Raw genomic sequence first — 10856 nt, 5'->3', positions numbered from 1 at the left:
GTCCCCCGACTCAGCATCGAACGCCTGCTTTTGCATCTGAGATAGCTAAAAGAGAAGTAAAGTCTCCAACTCAGAGAGACCGAAGATCTCTGAACGAGCTTCCTTAGCATCCTTCACAGCCTTCAACCGAGTAGCCACCTCCGCCTCCAATTGCTCTTTCAACCTACCATATTCTGCTTGGAATTAGTGGAGCTTACCATCCAAAAGAGCTACCTGAGATAATATCGGCTCTGCCTTCCGGACGATAGTAGCCGAGCAAATAAGAGCACAGCACACGAATTTCGCTTGACCGGCAACGTCGCAACCATGAAAGAAGTCCTCGATGCTCGGTAGGAGGTGTTGATCGATGAAAGTCGGGGCATCAAAACTCCAATCTATCACGGAAGGCACAGGCCTCTCCTCTGCCATGTTCTCCATGCTACTCCCCTCAATCGTCCTCTTCTGCTTCTTACTTGCCTCGGAAACAAGAACCTCCACGACTTCCACATCGACGTTGGTACTAGCCGCCCCACAATCACCTCCTGAGAGACTGTCCATGAGTCTGGCTGAGGTACGGACTGAGGTGTTAACGACGAGGCTCCACCACCCTCGCTGCCGACATCTTGGGTCAGGGCAACCTACAACCTCGCAAGAGTAGTCTAACCACCAGCCATCTAAATTGAAAGAAGTAAGAAATTACATCAAGTCTCGAACTCAAAAAAACATAGAAATAGAAGCAAAATAGGAGAAAGTATCAAGATCCACCGACATAAGATTGACACACCATCGGGTCACCCATAACATCCCGGGGGTTTAATCGCCTATCCCTAAAAATTGCCAACATGACGTCGGCAATATCCCTGCTTTCAGAGGACAACTCATAGGTGATCCTCGTCAGATACGACGAACCTCCACCAAAATTCCAATAAGTGGCAAAGTGACATCCCCTCCTCCTCTGATGCACCACTATTTCGTGGTACATCTTGTGCTTAATTGAGTGGATTTTATCCACTATTCTCACACTTATTCACACAATTTGTATGATTTTACAATTCCTTCCCAATTTTGTTCTATGGTTGAAAACTTGCTTCCTAAGCCTTTAAATTGTGTATTTTTAATGTCCTTCTATACCATTCGATGCCGTGATCTGTGCATTAAGTGTTTTCAGGTTATATAGGGCAGGAATGGCTTGGAGGATAGAGAGGAAGCTTGCATAAATAGAAGGAGCACAAGAATTAATGGAGATAACCAGCGAGGAGTGACGCGTGCGCGTACCGACACATGCGCGTACCCGACGCGTGCGTGTACCCGACGCGTGTGCGTGATTTGGAGATTTGCACAGCAACGCGTGCGTGTACCTGACACGTACGCGTGACATGCGAAGAAGACCATCGACGTGTACGCATGACTGACGTGTACGCGTGACATGCGCCACGTGCAGAAAATGCAGAAAATGCTGGGGGCGATTTTGGGCTGAGTTTGGACCTAGTTTTCGGCCCAGAAATGCAGACTAAAGCCAGGGGACAAGCAGAGAATCAGGGGGGAATGATACAACATTCATTCACATAATTTTAGATTTTAGATGTAGTTTTCTAGAGAGAGAGGCTCTCTCCTCTCTCTAGGTTTTAGAATTCTTAGGTTTAGCTATTTTCAATTTCAGATTTCTACTCTACTTTAATTTAGTTTCTCTTCTACTCTTATTTATTTTAGCACTTTAGTTTATCTTCTCTTGGTGATTTATTTATTTATCCAATTTAGCTTATGAATTCTCATGTTAGATTTGATTTTCTATTTAATGCAATTTGAGGTATTTCATATTTATGATTACTTCCTTCAATTTGTGTATTGATGCTTTCAATTGATTGTTTGGATTTTATTATCTCTTATTGCTTTTCTATGCCTTTGTGTTGTGCCTTCCAAGTGTTTGATAAAATGCTTGGGAGGGTTTTAAGTTAGATAATTCTCCTTTTGTCTTTGGTTGAGTAATTGGTGACACTTGAGTTATCAAACTCCTTAGTTGATTGATAATTGAAAGTTGCTAATTAATTTGGATTCCACTGAAGCTAGTCATTCCTTAGGAGTTGACTAGTACTTGAGAAATCAAATTAATTCATCCACTTGACTTTCTTTCATAATTAGAGGTTTAACTAAGTGGGAGCAATGAACAATTCTCATCACTATTGATAAGGATAACTAGGATAGGACTTCTAGTTCTCATACCTTGCCAAGAGCTTTTATAGTTGTTAGTTTGTTTCTTTTACAATTTACTTTTCTTATTTCTTATCTTAAAAACCCCAAAAATATGCTTTTCCATAGCCAATCATAAGCACACTTTCCTGTAATTCCTTGAGAGACGATCCGAGATTTGAATGCTTCGGTTATCAATTTTACTAGGGGTTTGTTACTTGTGACAAAAAAATCTTTTGTATGAAAGGATTCTTGTTGGTTTAGAAGCTATACTTTCAACGAGAATTTAATTGTGAAATTCTAGACCACGCAAGAAATCCGTTCATCACCCCCCCAAGGGTCAACAAGAAGGGATGATGCCTGATGTGTGGAAAACGATCCAACACAAAACTCACCGGCAAGTGTACCGGGTCGCATCAAGTAATAAAACTCACGGGAGTGAGGTCGATCCCACAGGGATTGAAGAATTGAGCAATTTTAGTTTAGTGGTTGATTTAGTCAAGCGAATCAAGTATTGGTTGAGTGGTTTATCTTTAACAGAAGCTAAATTGCTTGGAATGTAAAGGGAGAGGGGAGAATTGCAGTAAATTAAAGAACAGGAAAGTAAAAGAAGCTGAATCTTAAAAGACAAGAAATTAAATGACTGAAACTTAAAGTGCAAGAAATGTAAAGTGCAGTAACTTAAAGTGCAAGAAATATAAATTGCTTGAATGGAAAAGGGAGTTGAGGATTGGGAATTCAGAATTTCAGCAAAGGAAATTAAATTGCAACAATTAATAAAGCAGAAGTTGAATTAGAAATGACTAGAGTCTAAACAGAAATGGAAATTAACTTGCAGCAAAGGTTCACAGAAGAACCAAAAGGAAAAATGGGATCTCAGGACTCAAGAGACTAGATAGCAGAGTCTAGATCTCAATTGCCTTCCCAGATCCAAGTTCTCAAAGCAATTGACAAGAAATTAAAGAAGAAGCAGTAAAGGAAATGAAATTTAGTTCAATTATGCAGAAGAGGAATTAAAGAGATTTTGAATGGAGATTGAGACAGAATTTTCTCAATTCTTCACACCCAAAACTCAAAACAAGAAAAGTAGAAATGCCCAAGCAAGAACGAGGAAGAAGAGAGATCAATTCTCCTCCCCAATTCTCTGAAATCTCAGTAAGGTCACCAAGAGAAGTTCCTAGATTCACAAATAAAATTCAAAGCTCAAAAGAAAGATCAAAGTTCAAAAGTAAAGTGAAAGGTCCTGATTACATCAAACTATCTCCTATTTATATACTTTCTATTCTTGGATTTTGGAATTTGGATGAGCTTTTGATTTGGTGAAGAAATGAATTTTATTGGATTTTTAATCCAATTTCAGCCCATGAAGAAAGTAGCTCCCAGGAGGCTGCCCTGCCCTTGTGGAGGGCAGGGCAGAAAATTGTGCATCTGGCCCATGGTGCGTGCGTGTGGTGCGTTGGTGCGTGCAGGATGCTGCCTGCCCTCGCGGAGGGCAGGGCAGAACTTTTTGGTGCGCCAGAATGGTGCCCGTGCGTGCTGCTGGTGCTGCCGAGACTTCCCTTGGTGCGCTGGCCGTGCACCACAAGATGCTGCCCTGCCCTCGCGGAGGGCAGGGCAATGTTTCCACATTGAAGCCCCGTGTTCGATCCTTGTGTGACGCACACACTACTTCTTTTCTTTGATTTTCTTGGCACCAAAGTAAGGCTTAGTTTCTTGTTTCCTCATGGTTCCGTGTTCGACCCTTGTGGCAAGCAATGGTGAACTTTTTCTTTGAATTTCTCCCTTTGGTGAGCCCGATACTGCCCTTGAGGAGGGCATGGCAATGTTTTTACTTTCCTTGATCCAAGGCACAAATTTGTGCTCTGCCCTTGTCGTGGGCAGGGCAGCGTTGCCTCTCAAGGCTTGCTTGCTCATGTTGCCCTTCTAGAGGGCAGTGTGCCCTTGTGGAGGGCAATGCTTGCACTCCTCCTTTATGCGCCACGCCTTTTTCTCTTTGGGCCACGCTTTCTTAAGCCACGCTTCCTCTTTTCTTATTTTCTTCACCTATAATAAACCAAAACAACTACTCAAAGTCTCACTAAATTCACAAGGCTTATAAATCAATTAAAATTCAATTAAAATTAGCTTAAACCTCATGAATTAGCATCAATTTAATGGTAGTTGCTTGATTTAAAGAAGTTATGCATTTTCACTCCAAATCACTTACTTAGGATGCAAGAAAGTGCATAAAGACTAATAAAACAAGTGAAATTAGCTTGAAAAATGGGTGTATGATGACTTGTCATCAATGCCCCCAAACAGGTTGGACTTTAAAATATTCCTGCTTAAAGCTGTGAAAAGAAATCTCGAACAACCCAAAGATCAGCTAATTCAATTGGGCTCGGAATGACACGTAGCCTTTCTTGTGCTTTCCCTCCTTGGTTGGGAGAGTGCACAAGGAAAAATACAGGAAAACCTCCAGACGAGCAGGGAGCTCCAGATACTCACAAACTAGTTCGAAAGCCTGGATGGCTGCCCATCTATTTAGATGTAATTGAGACAGCACCACCGAACACCGATCGAGCAAAGCTTGAACAAATGCAGAAAAGGGAAGCCGCATCCCCAACCACGTGAATATAGACTCGTAAACGCACATCTCGTCGGTGACTCGGAGAAAGTAAAAATTTATGTAGCAAACATTCTCATCCACCCCGAAAAGCAAAAGATCATATACTGGTGCTTTGCCTTGCAACCTCCACATACCGCGCCATCATCATGCAACTTCTGGAGGTTGTCTTTTATAAGCCGGGAACGTGTCCCCCACACGTACGAGATTACCCAATAATAAGCGTTAGGAACGCCTCTGGCCGGAAAAACAAAAATCTTAGCGCCCTCAGTTCTCCACCGAACCGTACTTATAAATGAAAGGGGGCACCACCGTCATCCCACTCCCCAGAAGAAGAAAACTATACAGATTATATACTAAAGGCTCCCAAAGGATATCTAAAAAATAGTGGCGCCTTCTCGCTGTTTTCCTACCATCTCCAAGCTATGGCAAAACAGTGGCAGCCCCACTAATTTCCTATTATCCTTACATTAAAAGCACCCCGAAAAAGACAAATGCAGAAGGAAATAAATCAAAAGAAAAACGTGAAAATAACAACAAAGACACCAACCTCATTCTCAGAAAGACAAAATGATAAAAGTAGAGATGCAGAACGCACAGGAAAACATAGCACAATTAGCACACCGGAACACAAAAATCCAGCCAAAAGCAACACAAAAAAGGAAATATGGAAACCACTCGAGCAAGGAAAATGGAAGAAAGAAGGAGGAGTAGTTACAAGCAAAGGAAATAAAAAGATAAGGAAAAGCGGTTACGAAATAAAAGCCTCCAAACGTTTCAAATGAAATGCAGAGGAACGGAGGGCAAAATAGGAAAAAAATCTAAAACTTCTCTTCTTGCATTAAAACGTCATTATGACGCATGGGAAGCCGCAATTGACAAACCCTTCAAAGAATGCAACGGTCAAAAGATGAGACGGCCAAGTGCTCCACGGATTTCCGATCCAGAAGGGAAGTTCGATGTATGTGGCACTTCATTCCCCATGCTAGGCTCACGAATCGCAACCCCCACGGCAAAACGAACTCCTCCAGTGACGAGACTGCGCAAGCACACCCTCTCGCTCTGGCGGTAACTGTTCCGAACCGGATCTCCGGGTCCCCTAGTGGAGTAGCAACAACCCAACTACCCAGGCCTAAGCCACCACCATGGCCAAACTGCCTAGGGGACCTCAAATCCTTAACCAATATTCAAATTCAAATACTTTTCTTATTTTAGACAACAAAATAAAGATAAGACAATGACTGCAAACTATATAAAGGGAGTCAAGTGCTCCCTCAAGTACGTTACACACTCATAACTCTCATCTATACCTCTGAGATCCATTTTGACTTGAGCGTTGGAGTGTCTTTGTAGGTACCACCCCTACGGCTCCAGAAGTCCAATCGTGTCATCACCAAGACCAACGAATTCCCGATACTTCTTTTAACCCGTACCAACGAAGTCTTGTACAATTTTATTCTAATTTACATTTGTATTTGCTAAAAGCAATAAATGATATAAATATAAAATATGTCTTTGAATTTATTATAATTATATTTTATTTTCTATTTTAATATTATTTTTATTTTATTTTAATTTAAAATTATTAAAACCAATATTTTTATAAATATTAATAAAGAATTCAAATTTTCGTAATTATTTTTTATTTGATTTTCTCTGATAATATTGTTATTTTATTATAATTGATATTTATTAAAATTAATAAATAATATAAATATAAAAAATTAATTTTTTGAATTTTATATAATTATTTTTTATTTTTTATTTTCTATTGTTATTTTATTTTATTTTGTAATTATTAAAATTATTTTTATAAATATTAATAAAAATTTTGAATTTTTTATAATTATTTTTTATTTTATTTTCTATTATAATAGTATTATTTTATTGTAATTGGTATTTACTAAAAGTAATAAATAATATAAATATAAAAAGTATGTTTTATGAATTTATTATAATTATTGTTTTAATATTATTTTTATTTTATTTTCATATGTAACTATTAGAACTAATTTTTTATAAATATTAATAAAAAATTTAAAGTTTCGGTAATTTTTTTTATTTTGTTTTCTGTTACAATGTTATTATTTATTGTAATTGGTATTTATTAAATTCATAAATAATAAAAATAAAAAAATTAACTTTTTTTGAATTTGGAGTAATCGTGTGAAATCGTTCCTATGACATACATGTACTTCCAGTTGTATCTCTGTATCTCCCAACAATCTTTCTTGCATATCAAGTTGGCATGGATAAGTCAATCGCACCCACGGCCATACATCATGCATTTTGTATAGAACGTCTGTGACTCGAACTCATGAACAACATAATCGACTCCTCTAAAGATAATGTAGCTCCGAATTGTCGCGATGTCGATTTTCTAGAACTATATTCCATTTTAATGCTGAACTCCTCGTCCTCAAGATTAGCAACACCTATAGAAAAAAAAATTGTCGCTAATCAATCCGTCCAAAAAACACATTAAGAAAAACATATTACTTACACCTCACGTACCTATGTTCGCATATTCGAAAAATTTCGGTGCATGTATAGCGTCAAGATCCAAGATACACATAAAAGTGGAACATCCATGGGTTGATTAGATGCTGGTGGAACCACTACATCTTCCGCAACTGCCTCACCTCCCTATTGCCATCCTCGTCCTCGTCACCGACTTCGTAGGTAGTTTAGAAATCCTCTTTGCTATCATTGTTCATTCCTTCGTACACTTCAACTCTGTCATCTTGCATGTCTAGGTCCTATTGAATCCATCCGCAGTTATATATTCAAAGTCAACATACAGCTCAATATTTGAATGTTGCACCTGAGTTTGCTGGTGAATATGAAACATACACTGAATACTTATTTCGTCAATAATCAGAATAATCTCAAGCTGTATTAGGCTGCCGAATATGATAACCGGACTCTTGTAGAGAATATTGTCCACCCTCTTTAAAATATCGCTCTCTATGCTTTGACAGAGACTGTATTGTAGTTTCACGAATGTCATGATGCGTGGAACTAGAAATCAAAACAGATTCTCATACACGAAACTCATCTCCTCATATGTGTTTCGTATAATCACACCGTTGTGGTAAACCACTATATTTACATTGTCCTCCATCACACCAACAATGCACTAAATCATAAATTTCACAATGAAATAAAATGATAACGAACTTCGATTTTTATAGGCAAAAAATCCACCTTACAGGTTACGTATTGAAATCGCAACAAATTGATAATTGACATATATATAATACATACCTTGCGTGTTGTATGAATGTCTGCCACGTGGCCAACACGCATGTAACGTGTTGCCTCTGATATTGCCACACGTCCATCATGGTGCATGCGTGGTGACTTGGCACATTTATTATTGGGCAGGCTATACATATAGTATTCACCCACCACTATATACACAAAAAAGTTCATTTCAACAAAAACACGTCTTTTTCTGGTAGAAAAAAATTAGCCTTAATATGTAGATTGTCATTAATTGTTTAATGAATATTAAGTACTTAACTCTGGTTTGTTATGAAATTTAGTTTAATTTTAAAGTTGTTAAAAATTTTGATAATTTTAAAAAATAAATAAATAAATAAACAAGTAAAATAAAAAATATTAAAAATATATAGACTAACTTAATTTATAAATGTATTTAAATATTATAAAGAATATAAATTCAAACTTTTACTCTTGTCCATTTTTAGTATAAAATTTTTTTTAATGAATGTTTTAAAAATATGATATTTCAGTCATTTTAGTTGCATTGTTAATATTAGTTATATAAAATTATTGAAGTAATTGAAATTATTGAAACATTAATATTCCTATGACACTTAAAAACCTTCTTTTAGTTTAATTTGTTGTAGTATAATTTTTTGACACTTTAATTATTTTATTAGTTTTTATAATTTTACCAAATTGAATCTTTACAATTTAAAAGCTTTTAATTGAATTTACATCAGTTTTAAATATATAATTAGATTATTTTAACCGAAAACATTACAAAAACATTTCGAATATCTCACACTAATAGCAAATATATCATAGCATATTCTGTTAAGTTAAACATTTTTTAGAGTGATAATGATGTGATTAAAAATTTAAAATTAGTATAGAAACCTAATTAAAAATCTTTAAAGTATAAAGACTTAATTATAAATTTAATAAAATTATATAGACTAACACAAAAACTTAAAATTTTTTGACGTACCAGATTAAATACTGATCAAATTACAAATTTTTAACAGATAGTCTCTCGTTTTTCCAATTTATATATATAATAATACGATTTTTTTAAATAAATAATTTATTTATAAATATAAATAATTTGTAACATTTTTTTTAAATAAATAAAAAAAGGTGTCCGATTTAATGAACGATATTAGCCTCAGAAACCTGAAGCCAGGATGACTTTTCCATCCTCGTATTCCCAGCTTTAATATCCCTTCAAAAAAAGTTTATCATGTTTTCTTGTATACGTCAAAAATAAGGCTGAATTTATAATATTAATTTAATATAGGGGTGAATTTATAATAAATTATAGGGGTGAATTTATAATATTAATTTAATTAATTAAAAAAATTGAAGAAGATAAGTGCTCCCATATCATGCACATGTTGATCCCAGCAACTTCCAGTTTTCATGGTCATCGTCTTCTCCATCCTCAAGCACTGTTTTGAGAATATCTCTTTTCACTTTGTCATTGTTGGCTCCTCCTCCACTTCATTTCACAACACCATTTACTTCTCCTTTTTTAAAATCATTCAGAATTTTGAGATCATCATTTGGGTCTGTAGCACCGTAACACACTGTGATCATCATCATCGTCCAGAAGAAGAGAAAGTTGCAAGCTTTGATCCGATGAAGACGAATACCAACCATAATTTTAGAGAGAAACGGTGATCAAAGTTTGACATTTTTTGAGTAAATTCACAATCCCATGAATGAGAAAAGATCAAATTCTGACTCCTGTGACTGAAATTGAGATCGAAACAAAAAAAATTGAGCGAGAGAAAGAAAGAAGAAATGAAGTGACAACAAAAACAAGCAATGTGTTTGAGTTTGTGTGTCTTTAATTTCTTACATTTACCTGTTTAAATGAATTGGGACTCAAACTTTGGAATGGTAGCAAGAAATAACTATGGAGCAAGATGTTTCAGGAAGCGGACCACCCGCAGCGTCTGGTGGAGTTGTGGTTCTGATGGCATCGATTGCTGCGTTTCTATGAAGGCTGAGAAGAAGAGAAGATGATCTGAGCGAGATCTACAAATACATTTAATTTTGGATCAAAGCTGGTATTTTCAACAATTATTGTATGACAACCATCCAACCCTTCATTTGGAATCTTATTGCATGGTCGTCCTTTAAGGTCATGAATATACTTTTTCCACCAAAGACACTACCATGATGTAATGTGTATTAACGGTTATGTATTGTTATAGTTAGGAGGGGTGGTTTCTTTTATTCTAGAGTTTTTTTCTTTTTAATTTGTTAATAACAAATTTGACCCTCAATTTTGTGGATGATGAAATAAATTTAATTTTGATGCATGTAAAATAGTTTTATAAGTGTATTCAATTATGTAATACTATATCAACAAAAATAACTATTTTTTATATTGATCACGTAAATAATCATCCAAAAAAATAGATGTAATTGTACGATTGTGTAAAACATTTTACACCGTCAGTACATCAAAATTAACCTCTTATAAAATTTTGATGCAAATTTGAAGATGCGTAATTTTAAATTTTGAGATAGACAAATTTTGGATTCGATTTGTATTTGCGTATTTTTTTTTATCAATCTTGCTACAAGTTCAGACTTTTTTTACAACCAAATTCAATTAAATTATTCCAAACCTAACAAAAATCAGTTTTATTAGTAAAAGCGAGAATACACGCTCCAACTATCCTACTAACGTAAATGTTCCCTCCTCCTCCTATTCGTCTTCGCTTGTTTTTTTTATTGTCGTTCTTTTATTACTGTTATTGCTGCTACATTTTTTTTCTTCCTCATCTTCTTAGTGATTTTGCAACATTATGTGTTTTTTCTTCTTTGTTTAATTTTTTTTTTG

This window comes from Arachis hypogaea, chromosome 2 (assembly GCF_003086295.3).
Source record: "Arachis hypogaea cultivar Tifrunner chromosome 2, arahy.Tifrunner.gnm2.J5K5, whole genome shotgun sequence".
Taxonomy (NCBI): Eukaryota; Viridiplantae; Streptophyta; class Magnoliopsida; order Fabales; family Fabaceae; genus Arachis; species Arachis hypogaea.
The sequence above is the reverse complement of the archived record's forward strand: the minus strand, read 5'-3'. Positions refer to the sequence as shown.